The following is a 20,466-nucleotide window of genomic DNA, read 5'->3' on the forward strand; positions in this document are numbered from 1 at the left end:
CCACCAGCCCAGATGCACATGTGGTCAAAGGTGTGAAGCGTAAAGCCCAGCAAGATGGACAGGACACAAGCAAGCAAGGAAAGAGCGCTAAACTTCTTCACCATATGAGCGGTGACAAGGAGCAAGCGTCTTCCTCCTTGGACACTGGTAAAGGTAAGCTAATTAATTGAGTGAGTGCTAGATTAAGTGTCCAGATGGTTGCTAGCTTTCAGATATTAGTGTTTGGGACATATTTTTCTCTATCATCTATTAAGCCGATGTGCTCTTGGTGTTTTCTACATCTGCAGACTGCAGCTTGAACATTTCAGAGGGCTGCAGTAAAAACATAAAGGTGTGCACGAGAAATGGCAAAAGGAAGGCCGCGGGAGACAGCAAAGAGCCACCTAAGAAAAAGAAAAGTAACGTGGACCAGGACAAAACCACAAATGGAGTTTGCAGTTGATGCTGCAAAGTAGCTTGAGGACAAACACATCTTTCACCGAGACATCAAGGGCGAGAACACTCTGATTGAGACAAGCTGAGATGTGCCTCATGTTCGCACCATCGACTTTGGACTGAGCTGTTTTGTTAAGGAGCGATCGTAGTTAAAAAATACAACCGTCTTCTATGGTAACATATTCTGCTCCTGCTCTTCACAGACATAACAATTTGTGTCTTTTGCTTTAGAAGAAGTTGGAATCATGTCTGTTTATTAGGTACAGCTGTTCACACCCCGTGGTACAGGCGCAATTACTACAAGTCCAGACGCTTCATGCACGGGACTTTAATACAATAAAGTTCCTCAGAAAGGAACTGAAAATCAAAAAGCATCTGTCCACAGGTAAGAAAACTTTACACTTCATGATTCACCGATGCCTTGGATCACTGAAACTATCATCTTCATGTTTTTTCTCTTTTCTTTCTGTCCAGACTGCTGGAATTTCTTGAACGCATGCTTAACTAAAGTCCCGGAGAAGCGCACAACGTTGGAGGACCTTCGGCTTCACCCCTGGCTTCTGGGTTCAATACCTCATACTAGCCTTCTGGCCCGTGATAGAACCTGAACCATCTGACTCTCTCCACCTCTGTCCCCTCTATCTAAATGGGGGAGTCCTCTCCGCCCTGCATCATATTTGATAAATCAGTTTGTGTTTGTTGTGACTTCTAAATAATCAGTGTGATATCCAAATATATGGATTACAGAAGGGATGAGAATATCTTACATGTTACAAAATACTAATAAAAAGAGGAAGGTTACAAGACTATACAAAGACACTGGATAGAATAAAGCTCATTAAGAGGAGACAAGACGCAGGTTTTCATTCATAAACCAAATAAGAGCTGTTTCCCAATTAATTATTCAATTATAAAGATTTTCCCCAAAATAAGTCCTTATCCTCATTTATTCATCCAAACTTTTAGTTGTTTTTAGTTTTATTAATGAATCTTTTAAATGAATTGAAAAAAAACAATCTATAGGTGGGGGCTCTCCACTTTAAAAAAAATTAAGGGTGTCCATGGTCCTTGTTGCTTGTCTTCATGTTCCGTGTTCCCCATCTCAGGTCTTTATGTTTCATGTTCCAGGTTTCTGGTCCCAGGGTTTTGTTCCTTTATGTCATGTTTAGTTTTTCCCAGTTTAGGTATTTCTTAGTTTTGTCCCTGCCCTGCTTCTTTTTATGTCTCATCACTGTAAATAAAGCTCACTCACAGTGAGCCTTTTGTCAGTCATGCACTTGGGTCCTTTCTCTCATACCTCGACAAGTCTGCCGCCGCAGCCGTGACAGAATGATGGAATTTCCATGTGTAACAGTATTTGTTTAGTCGAGGTAGTAGCTATCTTTAGTCTCTATCTCTAGTAGCTAAATTTTGATAATTTAAAAAAAACAAACTTCTAGCAACATAGAATTATTTTTTTTGTAAATGGTAAATGGCCTGTATTTGTATAGCGCTTTACTAGTCCCTAAGGACCCCAAAGCGCTTTACACATCCAGTCATCCATCCACCCATTCACCCATTCACACACACATTCACACACTGGTGATGGCAAGCTACGTTGTAGCCACAGCCACCCTGGGGCGCACTGACAGAGGCGAGGCTGCCGGACACTGGCGCCACCGGGCCCTCTGACCACCACCAGTAGGCAACGGGTGAAGTGTCTTGCCCAAGGACACAACGACCGAGACTGTCCAAGCCGGGGCTCGAACCGGCAATCTTCCGATTACAAGGCGAGCTCCCAACTCTTGAGCCACGATCGCCCCTTCGATGCGGGATAGTTGGGTTTATATAATAATTTGAGTGGTTGCGTCAATGAGAACTGCATATTTGGATTTTAACAGTTTTGATGATGAAGAAATCAAAAATGGCAGCCCATCCACATGTAATGTTTTTACAGTTTTGTTTGTTTAATGGGTCTATCGGCATGTTAATGAGACGTAAAAGCAGAAGTATCAGTGAGGAGTTTTTGTCACAGTGTAAACCACTGTGATACGTGCTCCTCAGCAGATTCATCCCATGTTTGACAGTAATAGACTGCAGAGTCTGCCTCCTCCACATTTTTGATGATCAAACGATAATCTGATGTTGACTGATGAGTGGACATGAATTTTGGAGAGGAGAACCCAGAGCCATAGCTTGGAGAACCCCAGCTATGATACATACGTATTCAGCACATACTGAGGAACTACTCCTGGAATCTGTTTATACCAACGAGTAGCATCTGTAACAGTCCCCAGATTACAGTCCATGGTGGCTGTCTGTCCTTTCCTCACTGATAGAACAGGTTTCTGTGTCAGCACCGTCACACCACTCACACCTGCGAACAAGAGGACATGGAGTCAAGACAAACACACAGATATCTTTATATATGTGTGCAATAGAAGTCAGAGTGTTTACATGTTAGAGTAGTGATGAGAGCACAGAGAGTCAGCAGCATGATGTCGGTGTGGGCTAAGAACCGACTGGAGAGAAGCTGCTGGAGAAGCTATTTAACAAGGAAGAGGAGCTTTGAATGAAGCCTTTCCCCCCTGTCCATTGTGTATATAAGCTTTTGATGATGTCTTCTGCTTTTCATTCCGTTACATCATCATCATCACTGTTTTGTTTTCTTCTTTGTTTATTCAGTTATGGGCTGGTCCATCTCTCCACATCCTGAATGAGACAGACTTACCTACTAGTTGTATTTCATGATTTAAATGTTCAAAGCAAACGAGCATATGACAGCAAAGGTTTAGTTTAGTTGTATGACTGCACTCCCTCTAGTGTTCCTTAACAGTAAAGAAAGTTATGTTTGGACAAAAATGAAGCAGGTTTCAGCTGCCTGTGAATAATCAAATGATAGTAACTGAAACATTTCTAGTAAGCAGCAGTTCCATTTTATTTTACACAGAGTTGATACTTCTTCATTTACATTTAGTTATAAATGAGATACTAAGACCTGCAGGTGCATCCTGTGCAAAAAGAGAGGGAGGTTTTGAGAGGTGATGCTTCACTGAGTGTGAAGATTTTAGTTCAAATCTACAACCAACATTTTAAACCAGTGACACTTGCCCTCTCTCTTACTCGTGAAGAATTATTGAATGATGCTCTCTAGTGTACAAAGATACATAGCGTGTCTTTCAGGATATACTTGTGTTTTAACTATGGGAACAACACATTTAAAAATGGTGTTCTTATGAGTGTTTTTCCATCTATGTGCCCCTCTCTAAAATTTAAGAGTTCATTTTAATCATCTTAAATTTATGTTACTAACAAAACAGTGACAGTTTCTTATTTACTGACAAGAAAACACATTTTTTAAATCAATGCTTTTATTAATTTAATGCAAAACATGAATTCCTGAAAGTACTTGTTAAAAACCAGCACATGAATACATGACTTAAACCTTTTGCTTTATTCTGATTTCTAACATGTAAAGACTGTAATGAGCAAACAGCACAAGCAGTAAAGAAGCAGATTTTAAATGCACATTCTGGTCCTCGACTATTCAGTGGAACATTCTGACATCTTGATGGTTTTCTCTGAAGTCTGTGAGCCCAAAGACACTTTACATGTATAAACCTTATCCATGTTCCAGTCTGATGTCTGGATGGTCAGAGAGCTGCTGATTTGGTAAGTCTGGTCTGGTCTCTGAACAGCAGTGCTGGTAGAGATCCCACTGCTCACTGGACTCCCAGCAGCCAACCAGCTCACATCTGCTAAAGACACAGACTGACTGGACAGACAGACCAGAGAAGCTGTGTTGGACTGGAGCTCAGCACTGGACGGAGGGAAGACTGTCAGGACAGGAGGAGGGAGGCTGCAGGCTGAAAATACATGAAGGACATTTTTTAAAAAAAAAGAAAAGAAGAAAAGGATGTTCAGAAAACAAAAAAAAGATCAATGAAAGGAAAGAAGGAAATTGGAAATTAAGTCATAAAACCAGAAGAAATCAAGAAGAGTCAATATGAAATAAACATAACATTTGTTATGAAGTTAGAATAAAACAAAACTAATGTACAATGCTAAAATATATAGATCCAGCACATTGTTTGAATTTCTTTTTATATTTTTACCAAATAAAATATGATTAGTTACTGTTTAACTTTCCATGTAAATGTCTTTGATTTAATTCTACATGTCAGCTAATGTGAGTAATTTTCTTTCACGTCAAGGAAAAGTGTACAGCCAGGTTCTAATCACTTCAAAGTAATTTTTAACTTCAGTAACACTGTTAACTACTATTGAAGAAAGAGAAAACGGGCCTATGTATGGTGAAATTAAACATAAATTAAAAGCAATAAGAACGGAAAAACAACATATTTCACACCATTTTCAGAGAAATAGTTTGACACCATTTCACATTTTTTAAACATAAGTAATTCATGTCTCCTGTATATGAGACAACCTGAAACTATTTCAGATTGTACAAAATCATATAAATTTTGCTGAACAAGAAACATATTGAATTAAGTAGTCATCAGCAGGTTTTTGCAAAATCTCTCTTGTTTTATGATCAGTTAAAAAGTTTGTATACATGGCTGTACAAAAACCTCCTGACTGTCACTGATGAGGGGAGAGGAACTGAAACATCCTGTAGAGACCAACTTTCACTGTCAACATCTAATTCACTTCATCAATGTTTGTATTTTATAACTGTCTCTCCTTCTCTGTGTAGTCATGTTTATTCCTTCATGTCACTTATTTTGTGCAAGATTTAATAAAGTCCTCATTATTGGCCAGTATTAATCAGAGCTGTACTGTCTCTCAATAAGATTTTAGCCACAGTCTGCTTCACTATGAATCAGCTTTATTGGGAGAGTCTTCCAATGTCTAACAGGAACTCACTCCAGAGTCTCCTGTCTCTGCATGATTGATAATAGACTTGAAATCAGTGTTTGGTCAGGATTTAGATATTAATGTGTCTGAGGAGAATCCTGCTGAAAAGACAGGTGAGCTGTGAGAATGATGAAATCTCAGAACTGAGGAGAAGAACCAGGAACCTGTTTGTACCAGCTGACATAAAAGCTTTCAGCTTTTTTAATGTTGTATTTGAGCAGGTTAAAGGTAAAAAAAAAAAAAGAAATAGAAAAAATGAGCAATCCAATGCAGCACGGTGGCACGGTGGTTAGCACTGTTGCCGCACAGCAAGAAGGTCCTGAGTTCAATTCAAACATCAGGCCGGGGTCTTTCTGTGTGGAGTTTGCATGTTCTCCCCGTGTTTGCGTGGGTTCCCTCCGGGTTCTCTGGCTTCCTCCCACCGTCCAAAGACATGCTGCTTGTGGGGATAGGTTAATTGGATAATCCAAATTGCCACTAGGTTTGAATGTGCGAGTGAATGTGAGTGCGAATGGTTGTCTGTCCCTGTGTGTTGGCCCTGCGACAGACTGGCGACCTGTCCAGGGTGTACCCCGCCTCTCGCCCTATGACAGCTGGGATAGGCTCCAGCGCCCCCGCGACCCTGAAAAGGATAAGTGGAAGCGAATGGATGGATGGATGGGATGAGCAATCCAATGTTTAATAAGATGATGAGGACGTATAGTTGAAACTTTCTGAGGAGAATCTTGTTTCAAAGCTGGGTGAGCTGTCATAATGGAAAAATCTTGGAACATACAGATGATCTTCTTCAGAAACTTGTTAATACAGCTAACAGAATTCCTATCATGTCTCTCAATGTTGCAGTTGAGATCAGCTTGTTGAAAACTTTGTACTTAAGCACAGTAAGTAAGTATTTGTACTTGGTTACTTCCCACATCTGGGGACAGAAAACCTGTTCCAACGCCAAGTGAGCTGCCAGAATGACAAACTGAGGAACCCCTCCAGGAACTTGTTTAGACGATCTAACATAATTGAACCATGTTCTGTAGTTTTCTCTGGTCCCCTCCCCAATCAGACCAGGAGTGACATGTTTAGCCGCATGTTCTCCTTAAATTGCTGGCTGTCTGAGTGGTGTCCCAGAAACGATGTGGGCTTCATAGATAATTGGCAAACCTTCTGGAGGAAACCTGGTCTTGTTAGGAGAGACGGCATCCATCCCACTTTGGATGGAGCAGCTCTCATTTCTAGAAATATGGACAAATTCATTAAACCCCCCAAAATATGACTATCCAGAGTTGGGACCAGGAAGCAGAGTTGCAGTCTTACACGCCTCTCTGCAGCTTCTCTCCTCCTGCTACCCCCCCAAAAACCCATCTCCATTGAGACTGTGTCAGCTCCCAAAAAGACAAAAAACAAACTAAAAACCAGCAATAAACAACTTAAACATAAAAAATCACAAAGAAAGAACAATACAGTATCCACATCTGAACCAAAGAGTAAAACAGTGAAATGTGGATTATTAAATATTAGGTCTCTCTCCTCCAAGTCTCTGTTAGTACATGACTTAATAATTGATCAACAAATCGATTTACTCTGCCTTACAGAAACCTGGTTGCAGCAGGATGAGTATGTTAGTTTAAATGAATCAACACCCCCGAGTCATTCTAACTACCAGAAATCCCGAAGCACAGGCCGAGGGGGCGGTGTGGCAGCAATTTTTCACACCAGCCTATTAATTAACGAAAGACCAAGACAGACTTTTAATTCATTTGAAAGCCTGATGCTTAGCCTCGTCCACCCCAGCTGTAAAACTCAGAAACCAGTCTTACTTGTTATCATCTATCGTCCACCTGGGCCTTACACAGAGTTTCTCTCTGATTTCTCAGACTTTTTATCTGATTTAGTGCTCAGCTCAGATAAAATAATTATTGTGGGTGATTTTAACATCCATGTAGATGCTAAAAATGACAGCCTCAACATGGCATTTAATCTGTTACTAGACTCAATTGGCTTCTCTCAAAATGTAAAAGAACCCACCCACCACTTTAATCACACTCTAGATCTTGTTTTAACGTATGGCATAGAAACTGAATATTTAACAGTGTTTCCTGAAAACCCTCTGCTGTCTGATCATTTCCTGATAACATTTACATTTACAATAATTGATTACACAGCAGTGGAGAGTAGACTTTATCAAAGTAGATGTCTTTCTGAAAGTGCTGTAACTAAGTTTAAGAATATAATCCACCAACTGTTATCATCTTCAATGCCCTGTACCAACATAGAGCAGAGCAGCTATCTGAACGCTACTCCAACAGAGGTCGATTATCTTGTTAATAATTTTACCTCCTCTCTACGTACGACTCTGGATACTGTAGCTCCTGTGAAAACTAAGGCCTCAAATCCAAAGTCCCTGACTCCGTGGTATAATTCTCAAACACGTAGCCTAAAGCAGATAACTCGTAAGCTGGAGAGGAAATGGCGTGTCACAAATTTAGGGGATCATCATTTAGCCTGGAGAAATAGTTTGCTGCTTTATAAGAAAGCCCTCCGCAAAGCCAGAACATCTTACTATTCGTCACTGATTGAAGAAAATAAGAACAACCCCAGGTTTCTCTTCAGCACTGTAGCCAGGCTGACAAAAAGTCAGAGCTCTACTGAGCCAACCATCCCTTTAACGTTAACTAGTAATGACTTCATGAACTTCTTCACAAATAAAATTTTTATCATTAGAGAAAAAATTACCAATAATCATCCCACAGATGTAATATTATCTACAGCTACTCTTAGTACCATCGATGTTAAGTTAGACTCTTTTTCTCCAATTGATCTTTCTGAGTTAACTTCAATAATTAATTCCTCCAAACCATCAACGTGTCTTTTAGACCCCATTCCTACAAAACTGCTCAAAGAAGTCCTGCCATTAATTAATTCTTTGATCTTAAATATGATCAACCTATCTCTAATAATCGGCTATGTACCACAGGCCTTCAAGCTGGCTGTAGTTAAACCTTTACTTAAAAAGCCATCTCTAGACCCAGCTGTCTTAGCTAATTATAGGCCAATCTCCAACCTTCCTTTCATATCAAAAATCCTTGAAAGAGTAGTTGTCAAACAGCTAACAGATCATCTGCAGAGGAATGGCTTATTTGAAGAGTTTCAGTCAGGTTTCAGAGCTCATCACAGCACAGAAACAGCTTTAGTGAAGGTTACAAATGATCTTCTTATGGCCTCTGACAGTGGACTCATCTCTGTGCTTGTCCTGCTAGACCTCAGTGCTGCGTTCGATACTGTTGACCATAATATCCTATTAGAGCGATTAGAACATGCTGTAGGTATTACAGGTACTGCACTGCAGTGGTTTGTATCATATCTATCTAATAGACTCCAGTTTGTACATGTAAATGGAGAGTCCTCTTCAGACACTAAGGTCAATTATGGTGTTCCACAGGGTTCAGTGCTAGGACCAATTCTATTTACATTATACATGCTTCCCCTAGGCAACATCATTAGAAGACATAGCATAAATTTTCACTGCTATGCAGATGACACGCAGCTCTATCTATCCATGAAGCCAGGTAACACACACCAATTAGTTAAACTGCAGGAATGTCTTAAAGACATAAAGACCTGGATGGCCGCTAACTTTCTGCTTCTTAATTCAGATAAAACTGAGGTTATTGTACTCGGCCCTGAAAATCTTAGAAATATGGTATCTAAGCAGATTCTTACTCTGGATGGCATTACCTTGGCCTCCAGTAACACTGTGAGAAACCTTGGAGTCATTTTTGACCAGGACATGTCCTTCAATGCACATATTAAACAAATATGTAAGACTGCTTTCTTCCATTTGCGCAACATCTTTAAAATTAGAAATATCCTGTCTCAGAGTGATGCTGAAAAACTAGTTCATGCATTTATTACTTCCAGGCTGGACTACTGTAATTCACTATTATCAGGAAGTCCTAAAAACTCGCTGAGAAGCCTTCAGCTAATCCAAAATGCTGCAGCAAGAGTACTGACAGGGACTAGAAAGAGAGAGCATATTTCTCCTGTTTTGGCTTCCCTTCATTGGCTTCCTGTTAAATCCAGAATTGATTTCAAAATCCTGCTCCTCACATACAAGGTCTTAAATAATCAGGCCCCATCTTATCTTAATGACCTTGTAGTACCATATCACCCTATTAGAGCACTTCGCTCTTGCACTGCAGGCCTACTTGTTGTTCCTAGAGTATTTAAAAGTAGAATGGGAGGCAGAGCCTTCAGTTTTCAGGCCCCTCTTCTGTGGAACCAACTTCCAGTTTGGATTCGGGAGACAGACACTATCTCTACTTTCAAGATTAGGCTTAAAACTTTCCTTTTTGCTAAAGCATATAGTTAGGGCTGGACCAGGTGACCCTGAATCCTCCCTTAGTTATGCTGCAATAGACGTAGGCTGCCGGGGATTCCCATGATGCATTGAGTTTTTCCCTTCCAGTCACCTTTCTCACTCACTATGTGCTAATAGACCTCTCTGCATCAAATCATATCTGTTATTAATCTCTGTCTCTCTTCCACAGCATGTCTTTCATCCTGTTTTCCTTCTTTCACCCCAACCGGTCGCAGCAGATGGCCGCCCCTCCCTGAGCCTGGTTCTGCCGGAGGTTTCTTCCTGTTAAAAGGGAGTTTTTCCTTCCCACTGTCGCCAAAGTGCTTGCTCATAGGGGGTCATATGATTGTTGGGTTTTTCTCTGTATTTATTATTGTGCTATCTACTGTACAATATAAAGCGCCTTGAGGCGACTTTTGTTGTGATTTGGCGCTATATAAATAAAATTGAATTGAATTGAATTGAATTGAATGTTGCAGCTGCGAACAACTTCTTGACCTGGAGAAACCTTGTGGACAGCAGGTATCTGGATAAACATTTCCGCTGCATTAACATGTGCCAACAAACACAGAAAGAACATGAGTGAAATGTCTTTCCCCAAAAAGATGGGCTATGAAACAGATGAGAAGAACGTCTTACACTTTAGAGAAGTGATGAGAGAGCAGAGAACCCAGAGCCATAGTATGGAGAACTATCGCTATGATAAAAATACAGCACAAACTGAGGAACTCCTCCTGGAATCTGTTTATACCAATAGACAGTGTTATCAACAGTCCCCAGGTTACAGTCCATGGTGGCTGTCTCTCCTTTCCTCACTGATAAAACAGGAGGTTTCTGTGTCAGCACCGTCACACCACTCACACCTGCAAACAACAAGAAGACATGGAGTCAAGAGAAACACACCACATATGAATCCAACAAAGAACTACTAATCTGAAGTATAAATAAGGTCCCATACATGTTAGAGCAGTGATGAGAGCACAGAGAGTCACCAGCATGTTGTCACTGTGTGTTGAGACCTGTGACTTAGAAAGAGATTGCACTGCTTCTGTAGGAGGAGAGGAGGTGTGAACCATTAAATATGTGACAGAAAGTCAGAGAGACTGACAGGAGGAGGAGCTAAATCTGCGTAGTTTGTGGTGTTTTGGGTAATTTATGTTCAGCGCAGGGTAATTCTGTTTTTGTATTAATAAGTATTGGTAATTGTGATGTCTCACTCCTCTCCCTTAAAAATGTGCTGCTGCATTTTATTATGATAAATTGTTAGCTATGTCTCCTGGGGAGGTGTTCCTTCTTGTCTCACCGGGAGGATTCCCCGAGGCAGACCGGGGACATGTGTATCTCTCGGCTGGCCTCAGAACACCTTGGTGTTCCCCCAGAGAAGCTGGAGGAGGTGGCTGGGGAGAGGGAGGTCTGGGGTCCTCTGCTTGCCCCCGCGACCCAGCCCCGGATAAGTGGAAGATGTATGTATGTATGGATGGGTGCTATGTCCTTCAGGTTTTTACTGATGCTTTTACAATGATCATTTTTTATGTTTGGACAAAAAAAGAGAGCAGAATCCTGCTAACCCTTACAGGTAACTGTTATAATTACATAATCAACAACCCGGAAATCTTCTCTGTAAAGTCACATGAGACCGGAGTGTTTAGGGAACCGGGCAGAACATGTTCCCTCTAAGCCCGAAGAAAAAAAGAAGGAACACACACATGTAAAGGAAGCACTCAAAACATGCGGTTATCCTAATTGGGCGTTGATAAAGTCAGCAAAGAGGCACAGAAAAGAAGATCAGACACCAGCGAGGGAGGATAAGAAAGACAGACGCAACAAAATTGTCATCCCCTATGTAGCCGGTGTATCAGAAAAACTCAGGAGAGTTTTCTCCAAGCATGACATCCCAGTGTACTTCAGACCCAGCTACACACTCAGACAAAAACTGGTTCACCCAAAAGACAAAACTCCAAAACACAAACTTAACAATGTGGTGTATGCTGTACAGTGCAGCGAGGAATGCCCAGACCTCTACATTGGAGAGACCAAACAGCCACTTCACAAGTGTATGGCACAACATAGAAGAGCCACCTCCACAGTACAAGACTCAGCAGTCCATCTGCATCTAAAGGATAAAGGACACTCTTTCGAGGATGCCAATGTTCACATTTTGGACAGAGAGGACAGATGGTTTGAAAGAGGAGTGAAAGAAGCCATCTATGTCCACTGTGAGCGACCATCTTTGAACAGAGACGGTGGTTTACGACACCAACTGTCTGCCATCTATAGGGCTTTGGAGTTGACGTCACGCCACAATGCATTGTGGGAGCGCGACGCCATTTTCGGGGTCTACGAATCAAAACAAACACACTGTCTTGGAACGACGACTACAAGTAAGGTGCTTAAAAGCAGCTCAAAAGAGAAGGGACTGTATAGAGACCGATTGCGTACAGAGGCGAAGAAGCGGTACTTGCAGAAAATAGCGTGCATTGGAAATGTGGACCCGTATGAAATACGGCCGTGGAGTAGAAACCTTGAAGACCAACCGCTATTGACGTAGCCTGACATATTTTCGTACCTTGTCTGTGGAGTCAGCGCGTACAAGTCGTCATTCAAAAAAGGTAAGTCAGCTCGAGTACTGCGAGTAAAATGCGTTTGAATTTCCCCTGAACATTCAGATTAGTGCAGCATAAATTCATTCATGAGGGGGAAATTACAGTGAGAACATGTGGAGGCTGTTTGAGGGATAACATAGTGAGTACAGTGCATTGATGAGACATTGTCCTGAAGGATTTAGTTATTCTTTATGGTTAAAGAAATTGCAATAATTTATTCATATTTATTATAAACAATCCTAATTATACATCTTGCTTCCATGTTTGTATCCTGCGTCACTAAAAATACATTTTATTTTAGTTTTATACATTGATTAATGACCTGCAGAATCTCCTTATCATATTAAGTGATCCATAATTGTCACTTTATGCTTTCTCCATCTTGAAAGTGATTACATCCTTGCATTACATACTTTAGGTTCATTTTCTGCAGGCAGGTTTCTGAGAGAGAACAGGCAGATTTACACTATAACACGCAGTGTTCTATAGATGGATGCATAAAAAAAATGAAAAATTGCATGTATGTGCTAACTTTCTAAACACTTTGTTACATTTATGATAAAGTAGATAAAACACATTTATGTCGGCCTTGGCTCATTAGTTCTTGTCTTTAAATGAACTTCGTGTGTGTTTCAGGTACTGCACTCTCAAAGACTGAATGAACCAGCATTGCAGCCATGGGTCACTGTGAGCATGACAGGGGAGGTTGAAGCCGCCCACTGCACCTGTATGGCCGGAGTCGCGGAGACCTGCACCCACGTCACTGCTCTTCTGTTTAATGTAGAAGCAACAGTGTTGATCCGTGGCACAATGACTGTTACAGATGAACCTGCATACAGGGTTTTGCTGGGTAATATGACCAAGATACAGCCAGAGGTTGGCCATAAGATGGACTTCTCTTCAGCTGCGCCCAAAAAAAGGCTCTTGATCAAAACATAAACAGACCATCCGTATTGACAGGTAAAAGGAGCCGTCCTCAAAAAAGAAAAATCCCACCTGCTACTGTGGAGGAGTTGTCACTGCTATTGGATACTTTGCTGGAACACAGTAAAGCTGTGGGTTGTGGAAATGACCCATAATACTTTATATAGGGGTCTAGATTTATGCCTGAAGTGCACTGCCATGTAAATAATTTGTATTTACTGAATATGTACTGACTGAGTACCACTGTTCAAAAGTTGAATAAAGAAACAAACTAATTTTTGCCTCTTTTTTTTTTTATTAAAACCACTTTATAGAACATCACATCAGTTACAATGTAGAATCCATGTCATTTATAGTTTACAAATGACAAAATGTTTACACAAAATCATGACAGTGTTTACATGATATCACCCACTACTAACATTACTTTATTTACTGTATCTTTTGAAAAAATACCGCTATTTATACAGCAAATTAACAGTTTGCAATTTAACCGGAGCAAGTTTCATTTTTCCCTGGTTTTACTGCCACACTGTTCACCAAACGCAGCAAACCTTTAACATCTTATCCAGAAGGGTCACCTCTTCACCCTCACATGGAAGAAGTAATCTGATTGGCATGGTGGTATATTTGAAGCAGGTCCCTTGTGTAGAGCTGGAACCCAGTCATGATGTTTCATCCATTTCATTGGCTGGTTTGCTGCAATAATGCCAAATAATTAGCAACTCTATAAATAGAAGGTAGTTCTGCAAAATCACTCAGTAGGATGTTTGTTGTAATTTGCTATGACCTCAGAGTGCATCGAAAATAAAACTAATAGGCTATAAAGAGTGATATGAACATATTTAGAACTTACCGGAATGAAAATGTCTGGAGCACACCAACAGATATTTGGAGATGGAAGAGAACTGGATATCAGCTCGTCTCACAGCTGCTATCCAGGCTAGACGCATTCGTTTGGTAACATCGATACACGAGCTGCCACATGTTGCTTCCAGGTTGGGTAAGAATGAAAAGATAAACCATTTTCAAGCTTATTCTCTTGCCGGTCGTGCGATCGAACATTGCAGCGGACCACACAGCAAATACGAACCATGGCTGTTGTGTGTGCCTTCGCTCCCTTTTCGCTTGCGCTTTGTTTTGACCCCGAAAATGGCGGATCAAGCCAAAATCCTTTCCACGCCCACCCCCGTGACATCACGCTCCAAAACCCTATAATCCAGTTTTGAGTTCCCTCCCCAGACGCCTTAACGCCCACTCACATCCTGGGCCATCTGACCTCAGGAATTCGCATGATAAGGTGGGGCCAGGTTTCACAATGAGCTCACCCGAAACCCTGGCTGATTGGGACCCACACCCATTTTCACACCTTGGCTTAGGCGATTAGAGGATCATCAGGGGGTCCTTTTGTCCCTCTTTGGGGGGATACTCCCACTAGGTTTAAATCTGGGACTCTCCACCATTTGACCTTAGAACTGAAGAAGCTTCTCGGATGAGAGGTGAAACGTCTTCAAGCAACTGAAAGAAGTCCAGACGCTTTTCTTTGCAAACTCCTTTGACTATGATTGTGTTATGTTCTACTCAATAGACTCTACAATGCTTACCCTCCTCCTTTTAACTCTTAATCAATGTCTAATGATGATGTAGAATTTAGTCGGTCTGAGGAGGATCCTGTTACAAAGTCAAGTGAATTGTCCTCATTGAAAAACTCTACATGCTGAGGAGCTCCATCAGAGACTTGAATTATTACAGGCAGTTCCTTGAACAGTTTTAGTTTAAATACAAATTTCCTTATCGTCACACATCGCACATTTTCTTCTTTTCTTACATTTAATGCTGCTGGATGTATGTTTATAACTATTTAAGAGTTGAGTCTGGTGTTAGATTTGTATTGTGATTGTCATTTATGCTTAGAAATATCTACTTATATATTCTTAGAGTTTTATAATTAGGTGTAGATTGGTAGAGGTTTGATCCTTAATAGTCTGCAAGCTTTGTGTGCATTCCAGAGCTCTCTGACTTTCACACCCACATCCTGGGAGCATGGGAGAGGTTGTACCTTGTTTTATTGTTTTATGGTAGGATAAACGTATCTATGTCTGTTTTAGGCTAAGTGCCTTTTGTTTAGATGGACGGCTCTGGGGAGTCTTCCTGGGGTCACAGTTTGACCCCCACACACAGATACACACATACACACACACACACACACACACACAAGGTATTCTTTGTTCACATGTATACCTATATAAGAGGTCATATGTTAATGAACCTATGCATATTCATGTAACCACAATAAAAGAGCAGTGTTACGGGAGAGCGGATGAGAGCAACTGGGGTCAAGCGAAGGAACGGCGCCTGTCCAGTTCTCTCCCGTGCACGTGAAACATAAAGAATGTTGCCTACTCGTGTCTTGCTTGCTGTGTAATTACATTGCCTTCAACGTTCCAGCGAATAGGTTCAAGCTACAAACCTATCATCTGGTGTCGAAATTTATATTACTTATACATACATGCATACAATGTAGGTCTGTTTTTTTGTATATGATTTTGCATATGAGTAGTTGTGGCTGAATAATGTGGATTTTCCCCTGTTTGCTTTGTTCATGATTTCAATGATAAATATTAAAAGAAAAAATGAACAAACAAATAACACATTTGTGAAATACACTTCACACGTGTACACACACGCACAGTTCTTTGTCGCCAGCGGCCACGTTTATTTATAGTTTTTGGTTTGTTGTGACAGTACACAGTCTGACAGCTCCGGTCTCAGCTGAGTCCCAGCCTCTCCTCCGCTCCTCTCCCGTCTCACTAAAAAAGGCAGGAAAACTGTCATCAGTCCAAACGCCATCAGCTGTTCTCACCTGCCTCTCCAGCACCGCCCCATTGAGCTCACTGCGCCACTCCTCCCCTGCAGCCGCGCCCGGGACCACACCTCCGCCACAACATTATTTGAAGGTGTGTTTGTTAGAGGTGTCTTTTACGAGGTTGTGAAAGAGTCTTAAAAAGGAGAAGTATCAGTGTGGAGGTGTTGTCACAGTGTGAATCCCTGTGATACCCCACTGTTAGCAGAGCTGTCCCATGTCTGACAGTAATACACTGCAGAGTCTCCTGTCTCTGTCCATTTAATTATGAACTAGGAATCATTATTTGATGAGGATTTAGAATTAAATCTGTCTGAGGAGAATCCTGTTCCAAATTCAAGTGAGCTGCCAGAATAGTGAAAACTTTCTGAGGATCCCCTCCAGGAACTTGTTTATGCCAGTTAACATAATTCCCATCATATCTCTCTATGTTGCAGTTGAGAACAGTTTGTTGACCTGAAGAAACTGTGTGGACAGCAGGTGTTTGGGTCAACACTATCACTGCGTCAACATCTGCCAAGAAACATAGAAAAAGATGAGTGAAAGATTTACCTCAAAATACAAATTTTAAAATCAATAAGAACATCTTACACGTTAGAGTAGAGATGAGAGCACAGAGGGTCCCCAGCACTATGATAGTAGGTGGTGAAACTGATCCTGAAAGATGTGTACCGTGAACATTGCCTTTTTCTAAGCATTATTGTTTCAATCTCAATGTTGTTCATGATTTTGGTTTCCTTTTAAGTTTTCAGTGACCTTAGTTCTCCCTCCCTTAGTGTTTATCTCAGCCTGTGTTTCGTCTCTGCTGCCGTGTTTTCTCTGTGCTGTTCCTGTGTTCACCGCTTCATGTCGAGTCACCCTTGTCTCTGTGTTCGTTCATCTCCTGTGTCTCCCCAGTCAGTCATGTCTCCCTGTGAGTGTTAGTTACCCTTGTCTCTGTGACCCATGTTCGCTCTGTCTTCGCTGTCAGTTGGATTTTCGTGTCAAATCTGTGTCTTTTACTTTGGTATTCTTGCATCCTTTGTAAATATTTCCAGTATGATTCCTCCATGTCCCTGAGTGATTGCTCCCAGCTGTGCTCTCCTCTTGTGTCTGATCCCCTCGTTACTCCCTGTGTATTTAAGCCCTGTGTTTTCTTCTGTCAACAAACAAAAAAAGCAATAGAAATAAATAAACACAGGGAAATTGCCTTATCTGTATATGTTTACATTCTCTTTCTACCTCATTAACATGCTTCTGATGAACTAAAGCTGATTCAAAATAATAATTCTCTGCAACTAGCTGATCTGAGTCTTGTTTATTTTTTGACTGAATTTTAGTGAAGCGTGAATTAGTGAATTAATGAACTGTAATATAAAGGTGATTTGTTTGGTCTCATTTTTCTTCTTACTGTGGCTTGAAATCAGATTAACCAGTTAATATGTTGAGAATGTTTTTCATCAAACATGTTTTACAGTACAATAATATTAAAAGCTGATGATGTGAGGTTTCATGTGTGAATAATATTTGTATATTTTGGTCCTTTGTTTATTTAAAGTGAAAGTGGAAATAAAGAAAGAAATACAATGAATACATTTAAAAGAGCAATGTTTAAGAACTAATTGTTTATATGGTGCACTGAGTTTGTGCCCAAAAAGCAGAAGTAATAGTGAGGAAGTTTTTGTCACAGTGTAAATCACTGTGATGCGTACTCCTTAACAGAGGTGTCCCATGTCTTACAGTAATAGACTGCAGAGTCTTCCTCCTCCACATTTTTGATCATCAAACGATAATCTGTTGTTGACTGATGAGTACATGTGAATTTTGGGGAAGAAAATCCAGAGCCATAGTATTGAGTACTCCAGTCATGACGAAACCTCACTACATACTGAGGAACTCCTCCTGGAATCTGTTTATATCACCAAGCAGGTTCATTAGTAACAGTCCCCAGGTTACAGTCCATAGTGGCTGTCTCTCCTTTCCTCACTGATAAAACAGGAGGTTTCTGTGTCACCACCGTCACACCACTCACACCTGCAAACAACAAGAAGACATGGAGTCAAGAGAAACACACGGACGTTAGTATATGTGTGCGCAATATAATTCAAAGTGGTTACATGTTAGAGCAGTGATGAGAGCACAGAGAGTCACCAGCATGATGTCGACGTGAACGAAGAACTGATTTGAAGAAAAGGTGCTGGAGGAGCCATTTAATACAACTAAGAGGAGGAGGAGCTGTGTCTCCTCCTTTCACCCTATTACATCATCATATTTTTTTCTTTTTTCTTCATTTGTTTCTTAATTAGCGTCATAATCTATATATTCTAATTGAAGCATAAAATCAGAAAAATGGGAAGATTATACCAAGGCCTCCAGAAGCACAAAGGGAATAATACCTTTATTAAAACTTCATTGGAAAACAACATTGACATTTCTCATTGACTTTGAGAAATGCTGCAGCTCGTCTTCTGACACGAACCAATAGATGTGAACATATTTCTCCGGTGCTTGCTATCTTCACTGGCTCACTGTTCACTTGAGAATTGATTTTAAAATTTTATTGTTGACTTACAAAGCCCTGAATTGACAGGCTCCGGGATATTTGTCTGACCTCTTACAGCCTTGTGTGCCCTCTAGATCTTGTCGATCAAATGATCTTTTGCTTTTAGCCATAACAAGGTCGAGGCTGGTTCACAGAGAAGATCGAGCGTTTGGGGTTGTAACGCCTAAACTGTGATATAATCTACACCAGGGATAGGCAACTGCAGGCCTCGAGGGCCAGTGTCCTGCAGGTTTTAGACATCACCCTGGGTCAACGCACTTGAATCAACTGATTAGTTCATTACCAGGCCTCTGGAGAACTTCAAGACATGCTGAGGAGGTCATTTGGCATTTTGAATCAGCCGTATTGGTTCATGGACACATCTAAAACCTGCAGGACACTGACACTCGAGGCCTGGAGTTGCCTACACCTGATCTACCCTTACACATCAGACAGGCTCCTGCTGTCAATCTTTTTAAATCTCATCTTAAAACACTTTTGCATTCATTGGCTTTTAATACAGTAAGAGAGTTCTTAGATATTTATTTGGTATTTGGTGTTTGGTACTAATATTATAAGTTATTTGGTACTAGTTATTTTGTATTTTTATGCAGCACTTTGCTCAGTTGCTGTTGTAATTAAATGTGAAATATCAATAAAAAAAAAGAAACTAATGTTTAGACCATCTAACATAATTCAACCATTTCTCTGTGTTGCAGCTGAGAACACCTTCTTTACCTAGAGTGGACAGCAGGTATCTGAATAAACACTAACACTGCATTAGCATCTGCCAACAAACACAGAAAGAACATGTGTGAAATGTCTTTCTCCAAAAAGATGGGTTATGAAACAGATGAGAAGAACATCTTACATTTTAGAGAAGTGATGAGAGAGCAGACAGTCCCCAGCATGTTGTCAGTGTGAGGTGTAAACATCCTTTACTATTCAGCTGAGAAGTGAAAAGAATTGTAGTGAGAAGCAAGTAACAGATAAAATTTAATTTTGCTGCATTTTCGCTTCATATGAAATATTGTGCAACTTTAACAGTATCTATTTAGGTTGATTAATGTGATTTACTGCAGCTAGAATGGGACAGTTATCAGAATTTTAGACAATCATTTATCAAATTGCTGTTATTTAAAAACATGTACATCATTGTGTACATATATATGTGACAACTTGTGTTGTTGGTGGTCGTCATATTCCTTGATATTTTATATGCTTTCAGTGATGATTGCTAAAATGTATCAAAAAGAGTAATTCAGTGTTTATAAAAACACTCTCGAAAGTTGGTGGGTTTTCATTGATGAACATTAAAATAAATCAAAAATAACAATAAACACACTATTTGAAGGTGGTGGGTTTACACTGAGTTTGTTGAATGGGTCTTTTGTCAGCATGTGAAAAAATGAGCATGAAAAGCAGAAGTATCAGTGAGGAGGTTTTTGTCACAGTGTAAATCACTGTGATGCGTATTCACTAACAGAGCTGTCCCATGTCTTACAGTAATAAACTGCAGAGTCTCCCTCCTCCACATTTTTGATGATCAAACAATAATCTTTTGTTGACTGATGAGTGGATGTGAATTTTGGAGAGGAGAACCCAGAGCCATAGGTTGGAGAACTATAGCTATGATAAAAATACAGCACAAACTGAGGACTTCCTCCTGGAATCTGTTTATACCAATAGACAGTGTTAATAACAGTCCCCAGGTTACAGTCCATGGTGGCTGTCTCTCCTTTCCTCACTGATATAACAGGAGGTTTCTGTGTCAGCACCGTCACACCACTCACACCTGCAAACAACAAGAAGACATGAAGTGAAGAGAAACACACCGACATTTAAATCTAACATGAGATCTATTCTTCAGTATATTTCAGACTCTTTACATGTTAGAGCAGTGATGAGAGCACAG

General features: G+C 40.6%; 1 long non-coding RNA gene across 1 annotated transcript; it reads right to left on the reverse strand.

Moving 5' to 3' along the window:
• Positions 1-13,670: 13,670 nt before the first annotated feature.
• Positions 13,671-14,075, reverse strand: LOC112846604 (uncharacterized). The gene is made up of 2 exons (XR_003219635.1): positions 14,024-14,075; positions 13,671-13,866 (listed from the first exon to the last, which is right to left on the reverse strand). It is a non-coding gene; the product is annotated as an uncharacterized LOC112846604 (long non-coding RNA).
• Positions 14,076-20,466: the final 6,391 nt, after the last annotated feature.

The sequence above is a fragment of the Oreochromis niloticus genome, linkage group LG4 (assembly GCF_001858045.2).
Source record: "Oreochromis niloticus isolate F11D_XX linkage group LG4, O_niloticus_UMD_NMBU, whole genome shotgun sequence".
Lineage (NCBI taxonomy): Eukaryota > Metazoa > Chordata > Actinopteri > Cichliformes > Cichlidae > Oreochromis > Oreochromis niloticus.